Raw genomic sequence first — 17,979 nt, 5'->3', positions numbered from 1 at the left:
GCTAGGACACAGTGGGAGAGGGAGAAGTGAATGAATTTGAGTGACATGGCGGAGATAAAATCCATTAAGAACTTGGTGAACCATTGGATGTGGAAGTGAGAAATACAAAAACAGGAAGAAAGTTTCTCTCCTGCATTAGTAAAATGAGGGAGGAGCTCATCATTGCAATCATTTAGAAACACCAGAATAGAACCAGACACGGACCAGCAGAGCCCTGTGACATACAATGTAATCTAAGGGTTATAATAACTTATCAACAAGACATGATAGAAGCACAGAGGAGTAGGAATCATGCTGCATCATGTTTTATAATGTAACCAGAGCCAGGACATTGTCCAGTGGCATGACCATAGTCCTATTCTAGCTCTAAGGACAAGTTAAATGTCTACAGATACAAAAAACCTAATGTGATTTCTAAAGATAATCCACTTAATGTAAGATCTTTCGGTACCTATTTGCTAGGAAAATAGGGGAATGTGTTCTCCCTTTGCACTTGGAAAAATTGAGATTTGTGGCAGTTAATAACTTGGCCAAGGTTATATACTCTAAGTCAGCAGAAAAGAGAAGGAAAAACAATCAAGATTCAAAGAACTGGAAGGAAATTTAGAGATCCTTTGACCTAGTGCCTTCATGGACCAAGAGTAGAATTTTTGTCAAGGTCTGTCAGGTGGTTAGTAATAGAGTTATAACTAGAACCCAAGTGTCTTGACTGTCAGCCCTGTGTTTTTTTTCACTTCAGCACTATCACTGGGTTTTAAGCTAATGCCCCACTGTTCAGTGATTTGGCCTCTCCCAGGAGCCAAAAGAGCCCTTTCTGAAAGCGAAAAACATTGAGGCAAAATTGAGGCCCAACTCTGTTGCGTGAAAATGTAAGCTGACGAGAACTTTGGCAAGTCTGTGAATAGCACATATGAGAACAAGTACAAATAATGCCCTGCGATCTCAATTTCTTCATCTATAAAATGTGATAGCTGTGAATAATTATGTTCCTGTTCTACGAAATTATGGTTCTATATATGATTCCCCCAATATCTATGTATCCCTGCTGGACTTGGGAAAGTATCCCTTACCTTTCATTGTTTGGAATATGTTTCCTGAGGAAAGGGGGTAAGTGCTGGGTTTTATCATTGAACATATTTTCATGTTTAAACTTCAGAGAAAGTGAAAGGAAAGCATAAAACAGGAAGCATCTGTATTTTTAACTGGCAGAACAAGTGGAATTTCATGTGACTTCAACATTTTTCACTGCCTTATATTAACAGATGGCTAGAATTCAAAAGTGCTTTATATAAGAAAATGGATGGAAACTGGTAAGAAGACCCTGCAGAGGGGAGAAGGAAGGAAGACAGGGAGGGAGGGACAGAGGGAGGGAGGGAGAGAAAGAAAGACTGCAAAATTGCACTGGCTTTCCTCATAGTCCAGGGATAGGGCCCTGGGTTCAGAGCTGGCTAGCGGACCCCAAGTCTTGACGCCTCCACCGTTCGCTGATTTTTCTAAAGTATGCAGACTTCCATCTTCCTCATCCGAAAGATGAAGCCGCCAAGAGAGAATGAGAGGACTTTGAGAGAAACAGAGCTTCACTGAAGCACTTGCTTGCTGTTTGCCCAAAAGCATATGTTTAGTAGGCCTTGGTCCCAACACCGGGACTGAAACGCAGTTGTTGTTGTTTTCCCACCTCGTTGTTTTAGGAGGAAGCTCAGTAGCCCAGGAGGAGGTTATTCGATCCCTAGAACTAAACTGTTAAGTCCTCCCACCCTACTTCCCAGACCACCAACAGGCCATCGGGCTTACGTAGATTTCTCCTGGTACCCAACACAAAACACGACTATCACCTTCTTCCCTAGCGTATCCGTAGACTCTGAAGTTTTCCCGCCGTCAGGCTCTCTGTGATGTCACAGATGCCTGGGAATACAGGTGCAAGTGAGGTGAGTTTACAGCTTTTCATCAGAATTCTTGACTCAGAAAAAAACGGTATGCGAGAGTTTGCTACTGATGAGACAACTTCCGGGAGCTCCTGGCTGGCATATCCCTAGCCCGTATTTCCCATACTTTCTCTGCCTACCTTGAACTATGACGTCAGCTGGCAGACCACAGAGACAGGAACTCACTCCTCCCTCAAATTCTCCCTCTGTGGCACACCTTGGTATTTCCCCCTTTTTCTTTCTTCCCATCCTTTCTGTACTCAGTGAGAGAGGAGTCCCTGAAGGGGACATCATGGAGAAGGCTGTCAGTGCCCGAAGGAGGAGGTCAAGCATACAGGACGTGTACGCACGGAGGTTCCTGCCTCCTCCTGCACTCCTGGAGCCGGCAAGCTCATGAAGTCCCCTGCCCCCACCCATCCCGTGTCCCTGTCCTTCTAGGTGTCACACATCGCTTCTGCCTAGACCTCTGAGCCAGTTGGAAGAAATCTCCAAAATGCCAGCCTCACTTGGGTCTTAACTTCAAACCTTTGCGTGCGCAGTGTCATCGTTTCTCTGCATTTTTCCCCCTTTCACAGAACCTAAGAGAAGAGATTCTGACTCTTCATATCTCACTGGTTTCTCACTGTCACTGACAGATTTATTCATGTGTTCTGAAAAGCGCAGAAAGTTCTTCCCCAGGGGACACGGAAGGGAAACCCTGATTTAAAAGCAATCAATTGAGGCATTCGGTTACAAAGCAGGCTGGACCTTTTTGGAACCAACATTTGGGGTGAAAAAAAAGGTTCTGCCACACCTCAGAGGCTACTTAATTTTTAGAATTAAGGGAAATCCCTGGTGCTCACTCTTAGCCACATGAAGGATGGAGAGTCCTCTCTCCTATTAAGCATATCAAACCAAAATACAGTATGTCTTCTCCTAAAGAATTTTGTTTTATATGGTTACCATTTTATTCTCTACTTTCGGGTTCCTCAATTAGGGTACATTCGAGTGGGTTCCCACCCCCCTTCAAAGTGTGAGCCAGGTTTTGTGTGCATATGTATCATAGCAAGTGAATTTACTAGGACAGCAGGTTCATAGCTTTACACTGACTTTTTTTCTAAAAAGGGATAAAGCAAGCTTGCCTCATAGATTAATTACTGCAATAAGTTTTTTGTGCGCTGATCCGAGGCTTTAACCCATTCAGCACTTACTCTTTGGGACACTTGCTTTTGGACTCCATTCACGTAAAATCAACTTGTGAAACATAGTATTTTCTCATAAACTGGAGACTGACTGTATTACCTGAAATAGTTCTGTATAAATTGATGTGTGGACCACACACAGCAAAGGAATTTACTGTTTAAAGAAGTCTTATGGGAATTTATCTCATGATCATTGATCATCCCCTACATTATGTGAGTTATGAGTGTGAGTTAGATGGTCTTAAAAGAGTACTTGCATGTGTCAAAAACTAGGGTTTTGAGGTTTTTTTCAATTATCTATCTTTCATCCACTAACTTATTTTTTAAAATAAAAGTTAAAGTTGGAATGTGTGACAAATCAACAGGATTTCTTCAAATAGAAGGGCTTGTAAATCTCCATCACCAGCACCCACAGGGAAGAGCTGTCTCCCTATAAGGACCATGACTTTGAGCAAGCAGTATTTCCTTTCTACTTATACAGCAATTCCCGCCCCACTCCCCACCCCCCGGATGGAATGTCTGAACACTACATGAACAGTGAAGATTGTTACAGTGCAAAAAGTTATTGAATATAGCTATGGAGTTCTTTGGATACAAAATAAAAAGATAAATTACAGATGACTTGGAGTCTTATTTTGTAATGTCACTATATTATAGCCTAGCTCACTAGTCAGGCATTTATAAAGTCAGTCAGAAATCTCCACTTCTCTCCCCTCTTCCCTGCTCCGTTAAATGTTCCCATTTTCCTTATGGGAAATATTGCCGAGGGCCTGGTGCATCTGGAGGGACTTTGCTGACGGTCTCGGAAATCCTTTCTGACACTGACATTTTAGGAACATCACCCAAAGGCACTGGGCCTCCCAGGTGGAACTTTAAAGTTGGGGTCTAAAGGAAAAACTTGGCTCCGAATCTGCCCCTGGTCTTCCAGCTCACGCTGGCCATTGACAGGTCCTTTGGCCCACATCCCTGATCCCAGCTGCTCCATCGGGCTCTCCCCCTTTCGCTTCTTGCCTGCCGCATTAGCACTTTCCCATCTTTAGGTTTCTGGTCCTCATGAGCTGTCTTGTCCACCACTCATGCTTTCCCTTGAAGTCAGGCTTCCCAGGGTCTAACTTACTGGGGATTCTGGTGCCTTCCCCTACCCTGCCATCAATACAGCTCTGAGACATACCTGACCCCACCTTACCTTAACCCCACATCTGCTTTCCTGATCCAGATCTTCTATTTGCAGAATTACTACTGGGGAATTTATTTCATGTTCTTTCATTTATTTCTATGAGTTTTATTTTATATTGATATCATTACTGTACAATTACTTGAACATTATGGTTACTAGACTCCCCATTATCAAACCCCTCCCCCCACATACCCCATTACAGTCACTGTCCATCAGCATAGTAAGAGGCTATAGAATCATTACTTGCCGTCTCTGAGTTTTATTTTTGTCCAAGTGAAAGCCTGATTCTTAGCTTCTCTGTTCAGGCTTTTTTGCTTTATCTTGGCCATTCTCTCAGTCATTTTCTGGGAGTTCCACCCAGGTAACCTCCATGCATATCAAGAACTAATATGCCCTTATCGCTCCTTCCTAGACATCTCCCTGGGCTACGAGGACGGCATTTATTCCTTGGTACCTGGATCCTGTGCAACTACTTTAGGTATAATTTTTTTCCTTACCAGCTGTCTTGCCTATGGTCTATAATGTATCATGTATCCCATTTCATATAGATACTCCTTAGCTACTGCACCTCTTCCTAAGAAACCTCCAATTTACTTTTTCCTTTCTTTTTTCAGCCACCATTCCAGTTTACAGTTGCAAAGAACACAACAATCCCATCTTATTTGTAGATGCAAATTTATAACCTGGCTTCTGACCAACAGGAGACAGGTTAATTGGCAATAGGATACACACACACACACACATATATATATTTTTGGTATCATTAATGTACAATTACATGAGCAACATTATGGTTACTAGACTCCCCCCATTATCAAGTCCCCACCACATACCCCATTATAGTCACTGTCCATCCGCGTAGTGGCAATAGGATATTTAAGAAGAAAAAAGAGAGGCTGATTTACAATCAGTATGGGAATGGGACACTTCTGTCTTCATACTTTTCTCCTCCATTTGACCATGGGCTGAAACTGACAGTCTAGTCCCCTTAACAGCCTCAGAGGCACTGAGACGCTAAGGAGTCAATAGGCCAAGTTGCTTTTCCCTCTGTCACTCTCAGTGCAGGAAGTTCTCAAGTTAAAATGTGTTTTCTCTACTAAATTGTGGCATTTACTTCCCTGGAAGGCTTTCAACCCTTTGTTCTTTTTCTTTTCTCTGCATAAAAACAAATAAAAATGCAGTTTGCAAATGCTGTGCAATCTCTGCTTTGTCCTGTTTTCATTTATCTGATTATCTTTTGAGATTTACTTTTGACGTAGCTGGATGTCTTCTCATAAGCCAATGGCTATGGTATAAAGCATCTTAATAAGTTCAATCAATACATATAGAAGAACTATTTTTTAAACATTCCGGATCTTGCAGCTTGAGTGGAGAGAGTGAGCAGTCAGTGGGGAGAGGAAGCCTAGGAGGCAGCTGGTCCACCTCTCAGAGAGAAAGGAGGGGCACTGCCCTCGCTGTGCCTTTTCCAGGGGAAACACATCCAAAGATCTGGGTGAGCCCATTACCAGGGAGACCCAGGATCCCAGGGCTGAGGGTCCAGACTGTCCCTACACAAGTGAAGCGGATCGCTGTCCTAGAAACAGGGCACCTGGCCTCTGATGCCTCTGTGCCCCTGCCCAGGCCTCCCCCAAGTTTCCTCCACCCTCCGCATCGTCCCGATGCCCACTCCTTCTACCCTAACCCAGGCTGAGGCTGCCTTATGGGAGAGTGGACAGAGCATGGTTTGGGAGCGGGACAGACCTGGATTTGAATCCTAGCTCTGCCCCAACACACTGAATGACCTTGAACTATTTAATCCCTCTAAACCTCAATTTCTCTACTTGTGAGAAAGGGGATACTGGGTTGACTAGGTGGCTATGAGTCTAAGATGTTGTGTATGAATTATCTAGCATGGAATAATCAATAAACAGAGCTATTGCTCCTTTAAAAAAAAAAATTCCAGATCTTGTGGGCCCTGCCAAGAAAAAGTTTTAGTAGATGAAAGAATTTTAAAGCTGAACTCGGTATTGATAGTCCTTTTAATTAGTATTCCCCTTGCATTTAATGTTTCCGAGCAGCTTACAACCATTCATCAGGTTTTTTATGTCAAACCTAGTGGACAAAATATATGGCCAAGCTCCATTTTCCAAATTGGGACATGGAGATTAAGGAAGATATATTTCTTCTCTAAAGCTATTATAACCAACAGAAAAAAAACTATTTTACTTTTTACTGCACTTGGGATAATTATACGAAGTCCCTGCCACATACTGGTCACTTCATTTTATTCTTTTTCCTTTTTCTCTAAAATCAACACAAGCACAATTATGTACAAAGTGTCTCCTGTGCTGTCCTTTATGGGGATAAGAAAGAAAGTTCCTGTCTCGAGGAATTTATAACCTATTTTTAAAGAAAACACATTAATCTCTAATAAAATATATAACCTCCGAGGAAATTTGAAGAAAATGATCCGGCCGGCATTATGGACATTGAGGGGCACCACTTCAGGTCCGAGTGACCTGGGGGGCTGCACATTGAAGCTTATTAAGATCTGGAAGGAGGAGAAGACATTCCAGACCAGGAGATGCCCACGGGCAAAAGATGAGCAGGCTTTACTAAGAAGACAGGGAACAGGACAACGAAGATGGAAAATAAATTTCAAGTAGAGGAAACTCTGTATTATAGCTTTGGAAATGAAACATAACACAGGTGCAGAGTTTGGAGAAAACAAATCCTACCATTTGCAACAACATGGATGGGGCTGGAGGGTATTATGCTCAGTGAAATAAGCCAGGAAGAGAAAGACAAGTATCAAATGATTTCATTCATCTGTGGAGTATAAGAACAGAGCAAAAACTGAAGGAACAAAACAGCAGCAGACTCACAAAACCCAAGAATGGACTAACAGTTACCAAAGGGAAAGGGACTGTGGAGGACGGGTGGGGAGGGAGGATAAGGGGGAAAATGGAGCATTATGATTACCACACATAATGTAGTGGGCAGGGGAGGACATGGGAAAAGCAGTATGTACAGAAAAGACAAGTAAAGATTCTATACCATTTTACTATGCTGAAGGACAGTGACTGTAATGGGATATGTGGCGGGGACTTGATAATAGGGGGAGTATAGTAACTATAATGTTGTTAAAGTAATTGTACATAAACGATATCAAAATATAAATTTAAAAAGTACAGCATTCAGTCAGGAATAAGAGTGAAGCGTGGATCTCCTACCTTGCGTTGCTGAGCATCGGGGTCCGTGGCACTGACGGAGTTAGAGGCACACATCGAGCGAGTAAAGGAAGTAAAGAGCACCCTTGCCTCACCCAGAGGCTGGGGCGGCCCGGAGAAGCAGGCTGGAAGACAGACAGACAGAAAGAGAGACACTCCTCACGGATACCCAGTCGGGCTGTCAGGGTCTGATTCCAGACACGTGGGTCTTTGAGAAGCCGCTGAAGCGCATCCTCAGCCTAGACTCTCGCAGGTGCCCACGGCCTTCCTCAGTCCCTGGCGTCCAAGGAGATGCCTCGGAAGGGGAATCCTGGCCTCCACTCAGGTGACATTCCAGGCTCCCAAGGGAGACGGGGGATCCACTGAGGGAGATGCAGGGGAACCTGTCACTCGAGACTTTGAGATCGGCAGCCGGGCTAGTCCCATTTAAGTGGCTGACGAGCGCCCGATGTTGTGTGCCATAGACGGCTTCCTTCTATAAGGACAGTGAAAGAAAAGGCAGGCTTGGATGCTGATACTCACCTCCGAAGTTATCCCGGGTGAGCCCCCAAAATGATGCAGCTTCTCACACCACAAGGGTATGAAACTAGAAATAAATGACGCAAGTAAAACGAAAAAGTACACCATCACATGGAGGCTTAACAACATGCTCTTAAATAACGAACGGATCAATGACCAAATAAAAACAGAGATCAAGCGATATATGGAGACAAATGACAACAATTATTCAGTGATGCAAAATCTGTAGGACTCAGACAAGGCGGTGCTGAGAGGGAAGTATATTGCAATACAGGCCTACCTCAGGAAACAAGGACAATCCCATATATGCACTCTAAACTCAAAATTAACGAAACTAGAAAAAGAAGAACAAATGAGGCCCAAAGTCAGCAGGAGGAGGAACATAATAAAGATTAGAGCAGAAATAAGTAAAATCGAGAAGAATAAAACAATACAAAGAATCAGTGAAAACAGGAGCTGGTTCTTTGAGAAAATAAACAAAATAGATAAACCCCTCACCAGACTATTCAAGAAAAAAAGAGTCTCCACACATAAACAGAATCCGAAGTCAGAAAGGAAAAATCACTGTGGACACCACAGAAATACAAAGAATTATTAGAGAATACTATGAAAAATTACCTGCTAACAAACTGGATAACCTAGAAGAAATGGACAACTTTCTTGAAAAATACAATCTTCCAAGGCTAACCCAGGCAGAACAGAAAATCCAAACAGACCAATTACTAGCAATGAAATTGAACTGGTAATCAAAAAACTACCTAAGAACAAAACACCTGAACCAGATGGCTTCAACGCTGAATTTTATCAAACATTTAGTGAAGATCTAATAGCCATCCTCCTCAAACTTTTCCAAAAAGTAGAAGAGGAAGGAATACTTCCAAACTCATTCTATGAGACCTGAATCACCCTAATACCAAAAACCAGGCAAAGACACAATAAAAAAAGAAAATTACAGACCAATATCCCTGATGAACATAGATGCAAAAACACTCAACAAAATATTAACAAACTGACTTCAAAAATACATCAGAAAGATCATCCATCATCATCAAGTAGGATTTATTCCAGGGATGCAAGGATGGTACAACATTTGAAAATCCATCAACATCATCCACCGCATCAGCAAAAAGGAGGACAAAAACCACATCATCATCTCCACAGACACTGAAAACTTATTCAACAAAATTCAACATCCATTCGTGATAAAAACTCTCAACAAAATGGGTATAGAGGGCAAGTACCTCAACATAATAAGGGCCATTTACGACAAACCCACAGCAAACGTCATACTTAACAGAGAGAAGCTGAAAGCATTTCCTCTAAGATCGGGAACAAGACAAGGATGCCCACTCTAACCGCTTTTATTCAACATACTACTGAAGGTTCTCACCATGGCAATCAGACAAAACAGAGAAATACAAGGCATCCAGATTGGTAAAGAAGAAGTCAAACTGTCACTATTTGCAGATGACATGATATTGTACATAAAAAGCCATAAAGAATCCACTCCAAAACTACTAGAACTAATCTCTGAATTCAGCAAAGTTGCAGGATACAAAATGAATACACAGAAATCTGTTGCATTCCTGTACACTAATGATAAACTAGCAAAAAGAGTAATTAGGAAAACAATTCCATTCACAGTTACATCAAAAAGAATAAAATGCCTAGGAATCAACCTAATAAATGAAGTGAAAGGCCTGTACCCTGAAAACTATAAGACCCTCTAAACAGAAATTAAAGAGGACACTAATAAATGTAAACTCATCCCATGCTCTTGGCTAGGAAGGATTAATATTGTCAAAATGGCCATCCTGCCTAAAGCAATCTACAGATTCAAAGCAATCCCTACCACATACCAACAGCATTCTTCAATGAACTGGAACAAATAGTTCAAAAATTCATATGGAACCACAAAAGACCCAGACTAGCCAAAGCAATCCTCAGAAGGAAGAATAAAGCAGGGGAAATCTCACTTCCCAAATTCAAGCTCTACTACAAAGCCACAGTAATGAAGATAATTTGGTGCTGACACAAGAACAGACCCATAGACCAGGGGAACAGAATTGAGAGTCCAGATATTAACGCAAGCATATATGGTCAATTAATATACGATAAAGGAGCCATGGATACGCAATGGGGAAATGACAGCCTCTTCAACAGCTGGTGTTGGCAAAACTGGACAGCTACATGTAAGAGAATGAAACTGGATTATTGTCTAACCCCATATACAAAAGTAAACTCAAAATGTATTAAAGAAAGACCTGAATCTAAGTCATGAAACCGTAACACTGCTAGGTAAAAAAAACACAGGCAAAAGTCTCTTAGACATAAACATGAGGAATTTCTTCAGGAACATATCTCCCCAGGCAAGGGAAACAAAAGCAAAAATAAACAAGTGGCACTATATCAAACTAAGAAGCTTCTGTACAGCAAAGGACACCATCAGTAGAAGAAAAAGACATGCTACAGTATGGGAGAATATATTCACAAATGACATATCCGATAAGGGGTTGACATCCAAAATATATAAAGAGCTCATGCACCTTAACAAACAAAAAGCAAATCATTCAATTAAAAAATGGGCAGAGGACCTAAACAGACAATTCTCCAAAGAAGAAATTCAGATGGCCAACAGACACATGAAAACATGCTCCACATCGCTAATCATCAGAGAAATGCAAATTAGAACCACAGAGACATATCATCTCACATCAGTTAGGATGGCCAACATCCAAATCACACACAACAAATGCTGGCGAGGTTGTGGAGAAACTGCTGGTGGGAATGTAAACTAGTTCAACCATTGTGGAAAGCAGTATGGAGGTTCCCCAAAAAACTCAAAATAGAAATACCATTTCATCCGGGAATTCCACTGCAGAAATTTACTTAAGAATGCAGTTTCCCAGACTCAAAAAGACAGATACACCCCTGTGTTTATCACAGCACTATTTACAATAGCCTAGACATGGAAGCAACCTAAGTGTCCATCACTAGGTGAATGGATAAAGAAGATGTGCTCCATATATACAATGGAATATTATTCAGTGATAAGAAGAAAACAAATACTAACACTGGCAACAGCATGGATGGAGCAAGAGGGTATTATGCTCAGTGAAATAAGCCAGGCGGAGAAAGACAAGTACCAAGTGATTTCCCTCTTTTGTGGAGAGTAACAACTAAGAAAAACTGAAGGAAAAAACACCAGCACACTCACAGAACGCCCTGCCTGGCGGCCGCATCCCACAAAACCCACCGCCCCCACCGCCCCGCTCCAAAGGGGTCCCCGCGCCAGCGCCCGTCCTACCTTGAACCAGCGCCTGGAGCAAGTGCAGCTAGAGCGTCACGAGAGGCCACCACCCGCGCCGCCCGCCTGCGCTCAACTTTGGAGTCGGCCGACCGCCGCGCCGCCGCCGCTCGGGGCCAGGCGAGGACCACCGCGGGCCATACTGAGGGGCGGCCGCGACCTGCCTCCGGCCCCGGGTCCTCACGCGCTCGCGGGGCGGCCCGATATCGGACGGCAGGCCTCGCGGGACAAGGCGGCGGCGGCGGCGAAGTTGTCAGCAGGGAAATTCCGTCAGACCGCCTTCAGCAGCCCCGCAGCCAGGGCGCCCGGGCCGCGCCGCGCCTCCCGAGGAGTCCGACTGGAGCAGAGGGGACGCCGGTTCTGCCTTCCTCCCCGCCCAGCGCAGAGGAGAAAGTGCCCCGCACAGGGCGCGCGCCGCGGCCGCCGAGGCCGCTGAATGGCCGAGGGGAGGAGGCTTGAGGTCCCGCGTCAAGCCCCCACCCCCTCGCCTATTTTCTAACTCGCCTGGTCTCCCGCTTGGAATTTCGCGCACAGCCGCGAGGCCGGGGCGGCTTCCTGCGCCGCTTCGCCCCCTAGTGACGTGCGGCAGGCCCTGCAGGCACTGCTGCCCTTGACCCTTTGGTAACCACGAATCCAAAGCCTGCAAAGGCAGTTAAGTACACAACTACCGATAATCACTCTAAATGCAAATTAACTGAATGCAGCAACCAAAAGACACAGAGTTAGAGTGGATAAAAAAGCAAGACCCAGCTATATGCTGCCTACAAGAGACTCACTTCAAACCCAAAGGCTAAAAGTGAAGGGATGGATAAAGATATTTCATGCAAACAATAGGGAGAAAAAAAAGGAGTTGCAGTATTTGTATCAGCCAGCCAAATAGACTTCAAAACAAAGAAAGTTATAACAAGAGAGAAAAGAACGACATTCCATAATGATAAAGGGATCAGTAGAATAAGAGGATATAACCATTATAAATATCTATGCACCCAACACAGGAGCACCTACATATGTGAAACAAATACCAACAGAATTCAAGGGGGAAATAGAATGCAATGTATTCATTTTAGGAGACTTCAACACACCACTCACTCCAAAGGGCGGATCAACCAGGCAGAAAATGAGTAAGGACACAGAGGCACTGAACAACATCCTAGGAACAGATGGATCTAACAGACATCTACAGAAATCTACACCCAAAAGCTGCAGGATACACATTTTTCTCAAGAGCACATGGAACATTTTCCAGAATAGATCATATCCTAGGCCACAAAAAGAAACTCAGTAAATTCAAAAAGATTGAAATTCTACCAACCAACTTCTCAGATCACAAAGGTATAAAACTAGAAATAAATTGTACAAAGAAAACAAAAAGGCACACAAACACATGGAGGCTTAACAACATGCTCCTAAATAATCAATGAATCAATGACCAAATTGAAACAGAGATCAAGCAATATATGGAGACAAATGAAAACAGCACAACGACCCAACTTCTGTGGGACACAGCGAAGCAGTTCTAAGAGGAAAGTACATAGCACTCCAGGCCTATTTAAAGAAGGAAGAAAAATCCCAAATGAACAGTCTAATTTCACAATCACTGACACTGGAAAAAGAAGAACAAATGAGGCCCAAAGTCAGCAGAAAGAGGGAATAATAAAGACAAGAGAATAAATAAATAAAATTGAGAAGAATAAAATAGAAAAAAAATTAATGAAACCAAGAGCTGGTTCTTTGAGAAAACAGACAAAATAGATAAACCCCTAGCCAGACTTATTAAGAGGAAAAGAGAATCTATACACATCAACAGTATCAGAAATGAGAAAGGAAAAAAATCACTATGGACACAACAGAAATACAAGGTTTATTAGAGAATTGTACGAAAATCAATATGGTAAGAAACTGGGTAGACTAGAAGACTTGGACAACTTTGAGAAAAATACAATCTTCCAAGACTGACCAAGGAAGAAACATAAAATCGAAACAGACCAATCAACAGCAACAAAATAGAATTGGTAATCAAAAAACTATCCAAATACAAAATCCACCTGGACCAGATAGATTGACTGCTGAATTCTGTGAGACATTTAGAGAAGACATACTACCCATTCTCCTTAAAGTTCTCCAAAAAACAGAAGAGGAGGGAACACTCCCAAACTCATTCAATGAAGCCAGCATCACTCAAGTACCAAAATCAAGCAAAGATGCTACAAAAAGAGAAAACTACAGACCAATATCCCTGATGAACATACATGCAAAAATACTCAACAAAATATCTGCAAATAGAACTCAAAAATACATCAAAAGGATCATACACCATGACCAAGTGGGATTCATCTCAGGGATGCAAGGATGGTACAATATTCTAAAATATATCATCAGCACCCACCACATCAACAAAAAGAAGGATAAATACCATTTGATCATCTCCATAGATGCTGAAAAAGCATTTGACAAAGTTCAGCAGCCATCATGATAAAAACTCTCAACAAAATGGGTATAGTGGGCAAGTACCTCAACATAATAAAGGCCATATATGACAAACTCACAGCCACCATTATACTTAACAGCAGGAATCTGAAAGCTTTTCCCCTAAGGTTGGGAACAAGCAAAGGATGCCCACTCTCCCCGCTTTTATTCAACATAGTATTGAGCGTCCTAGCCACAGCAATCAGATAACACAAAGAAATACAAGGCATCCAGATTGGTAAGGAAGAAGTCAAACTGTCACTGTTTGCAGATGACATGATGTCGTATATAAAAAACATTGAAGAATCCACTCCAAAACTACTAGAACTACTATCTGAATTCAGCAAAGTTGCAGCATACAAAATGAAATCACAGAAATCTGTTGCATTCTTGTACACTAGTGATGAACTAGCAGAAAGAGTACTTAGGAAAACATTTACATTCACAACTGCATCAAAAAGAATAAAATACCTAGGAATAAATCTAACCAAGGAAGTGAAACACTGATACCCTGAAAACTACAAGACAATCTTAAGAGAAATTAAAAAGAACACTAATAAATGGAAATTCATCCCATGCTCTTGTGTAGGAAGAATTAATATTGTCAAAACGGCCATCCTGCCTAAAGCAATCTATAGATTCAATGCAATACCCATCAAAGTACCAACAGGATTCTTCAATGAACCAGATACATTTTTATGAGGTAAAACATACAGCATTTCGTCAGGAATAAGAGCGAAGCGTAGATCTCCTACCCTGCGGTGGTGAGCAGCGGGTTCCATGACTTTGATGAAGTTAGAAGAGAGTTAGGGACGCACCCCCGCCTCACTCAGAGGCCAGGGCGGCCTGGAGAAGCAGGCTGGAAGTCAGGCAGACAGAAAGAGAGACACTCCTCATGGATACCCAGTCGGGCTGTCGGGGTCTGATTCCAGACACGCGGGCCTTTGAGAAGCCGCTGAAGCGCATCCTCAGCCTAGACTCTCGCAGGTGCCCACGGCCTTCCTCAGTCCCTGGCGTCCAAGGAGATGCCTCTGAAGGGGAATCCTGGCCTCCACTCAGGTGACTTTCCCGGTTCCCAAGGAAGACGGGGTATCCACTGAGGGAGATGCAGGGGAACCTGTCACTCGAGACTTTGAGGTCAGCAGCCGGGCTAGTCCCATTTAAGTGGCTGATGAGCACCCAATGTTGTGTGCCATAGACGGCTTCCGTCTATAAGGACAGTGAAAGAAATGGCAGGCTTGGATGCTGATAACTCACCTGCGATGTTATCCTGGACGAGCCTCCCAAAACAATGCTGGGGTTCTTCTTGTATGCGGAGGTGAAGAATGAACTTAGCGAACACCCAAGCCAAGGTAGGAGAGGTTTTTAGTGAGATATACAGTGAGAGGACAGAGCTCCTGGCTCCCTGCACCAGGAGGGGACAAGAGAGCCCATAGTTGTGCATTGTCTAGGGGTTTTATAAGCAGTTGAGGATTTTTGGGAACTGGATAAAGGCTTAACGGTGTGGACTTGTTAAGTGGTCCCTGAATATTTAAAATTAACGTAACAAACGAAATTTACTGCTCTGGTTTCTCCCTGGGATATTGGCGTCTTGGTTGGGGAGCATATCAGACAAGGCCGCCCGCCCAGTCCACAAGGTGGGCTGAGTTATTGTCTGTCTGCTAAAGCATAAGTTAAGAATCTTACTACTTCTTCACTCTGAAGCAGAAAGGTAAATCCCAGATATCACAGTAGCTCCTCTCCTGACAGTAAATAAGTGCAACCAACAGAGCCATACAGATTTGACAAGTCAGAACATCAAATCTGGGTGGAGCATCAAAACGACTGAGACTGGATTAAAGACAGCGGCGTGAGAGGTGAGACAGAGACCCCCTCCAAAACCACATATAATATGAAATATAATTAACACAACTAGTCCTGAAAGAGCACCAGTAAAGAGGGCTGCACCAGACTGCATACACCTGGAGAAAAGAGTGGACCTCCTGAAACAGGGCACCAGCACCACTCCCCTGCCACCCCCGACACGGCTCCAGGGGCTGAGCAGCTCCAGAGAGGAGAGCTTCTGTTCACTAGAGGGCGCCACATACAAATCGTCAAAGGACCCTGGTTCAAAGCAAAATCTCACCACCAGAGAAAGGACTGAGACTGAATTAATAAATCTTTCTGAAAGAGATTTCAAAATAAAAATCATAAACATGCTCATGGAGGTACAGAAAAATATTCAAGAACTCAGGAAAGAATTTAGGACGGAGATTCAATCGTTGAAGAGCACAATGGAGGGTATTAAAAGCAGATTAGATTTGGTGGAGGAGACGATAAATGAAAATACAAACTAGGGAAGAGGAACATAAAGAAGCTGAGGCACAGAGAGAAAAAAGTATCTCTAGGAATGAAAGAATACTGACAGAAATGTGTGACCAATCCAAATGGAACAATATTCGTATTACAGGGGTGCCAGAAGAAGAAGGAGAGAGAGAAAGGGATAGAAAGTGTCTTTGAGGAAGTAATTGCTGCACACTTACCCAATATGGGAGGAGAGAGTCTCTCAGTCCATGGAGGTGCACAGATCTCCCAACACAAGGGAAAACCCATCAGGCTATCATCAGACTTATCAGAAGAAACCTTACAGGATAGAAGAGAATGGCATGATATATTTAATGTAATGTAACAGAAAGAAGGGCCTTGACCTAAGAATACTGTATCCAGCACGACTATCATTTAAATTTGAAGGAGGAATTGAACAATTCCCAGACAAGCAAAAGTTGAGGAAATTTGCCTCCCACAAACCACCTCTACAGGATATTTTAAAGGGACTGCTATAGATGGAAGCACACCTAAGGCCAAATAGATGTCACCAGAAAAAACAAAATCACAGCAAAGAAAGCAGACCAACCAAATACTAACTAAAGGCAAAAAATTAAAATCAACTATCCATAAAAGCAGTCAAAGGAAACGCAAAGGAGTACAGAATAGAACACCTAACATATAAAGAATGGAGGAGGAAGAATAAGAAGGGAGAGAAATAAAGAATCATCAGACTGTGTTTATAAATAGCCTAATAAGAGAGTTAAGTTAGACAGTCAGATAGTAAAGAAGCTACCCATGAACCTTTGGTAACCACGAATTCAAAGCCTACAACGGCAATAAGCACGTATGTTTTGATAATCACCCTAAATGTAAATGGACTGAATGTATCAACCAGAAGACACAGAGTAACAGAATGGATAAAAAAGCAAGACACATCTACATGCTGCTTACAAGAGACTCACCTCAAACCCAAATACATACACAGACTAAAAGTGAAGGGATGAAAAAAGATATTTCATGCAAACAACAGGGAGAAAAAGCAGGTGTTGCAGTACTGGTATCAGACAAAATAGACGTCAAAACAAAGAAAGTCACAAGAGATAAAGGAGGACATTACATAATGACAAAGGGCTCAATCCTACAAGAGGATATAACCATTATAAATATATATGCACCCAATACAGGAGCACCAACATATGTGAAACTAATACCAACAGAATTAAAGGAGGAAATAGAATGCAATGCATTCATTCTACGAGACTTCAACACACCACTCACTCCAAAGGACAGATCCACCAGACACAAAATAAGTAAGGACACAGAGGCACTGAACAACACACTAGAACAGATGGACCTAATAGACATCTATAGAACTCTACACCCAAAAGCAACAGGATACACATTCTTCTCAAGTGCACATAGAACATTTTCCAGAAGAGACCACATACAAGGCCACAAAAAGAGCCTCAGTAAGTTCCAAAAGATTGAAATTCTACCAAGCAACTTCTCAGACAACAAAGGGATAAAACTAGAAAAAAATTGTATAAAGGAAGCAAAAAGGCTCACAAACACATGGAGGCTTAACAATATGCTCCTAAATAATCAATGGATCAACGAACAAATCAAAATAGAGATCAAGCAATATATGGAAAAAAGGACAACAACAACACAAAGGCCCAACTTCTGAGGGACGCAGCCAAAGCAGTTTTAAAAGGAAAGTATATAGCAAACCAGGCCTATTTAAAGAAGGAAGAACAATCCCAAATGAATAGTCTAAAGTCACAATTATCGAAATTGGAAAAAGAAGAACAAATGACGCCTAAAGTCAGCAGAAGGAGGGACATAATAAAGATCAGAGAAGAAATAAAATTGAGAAGAATAAAACAATAGA

The 17,979-nt window shown here is 42.5% G+C and overlaps 1 long non-coding RNA gene across 1 annotated transcript in view; it reads right to left on the bottom strand.

Moving 5' to 3' along the window:
- LOC130679879 (uncharacterized) overlaps positions 1 to 16,772 on the bottom strand; it is an 89,209-nt gene extending 72,437 nt beyond the window's left edge. The window contains exons 1-3 of the long non-coding RNA XR_008992872.1: positions 16,304 to 16,772; positions 8,012 to 8,075; positions 7,493 to 7,614 (exon numbers count right to left, since the gene is read on the bottom strand). This is a non-coding gene — a long non-coding RNA (uncharacterized LOC130679879). The remainder of the gene's footprint in view (positions 1 to 7,492; positions 7,615 to 8,011; positions 8,076 to 16,303) is intronic.
- Positions 16,773 to 17,979: the final 1,207 nt, after the last annotated feature.

This window comes from Manis pentadactyla, chromosome 12, assembly GCF_030020395.1.
Source record: "Manis pentadactyla isolate mManPen7 chromosome 12, mManPen7.hap1, whole genome shotgun sequence".
In the NCBI taxonomy this organism is placed as follows: domain Eukaryota; kingdom Metazoa; phylum Chordata; class Mammalia; order Pholidota; family Manidae; genus Manis; species Manis pentadactyla.
Note: the sequence above shows the minus strand (reverse complement) of the source record. Positions and strands in the feature narration are given on the sequence as shown.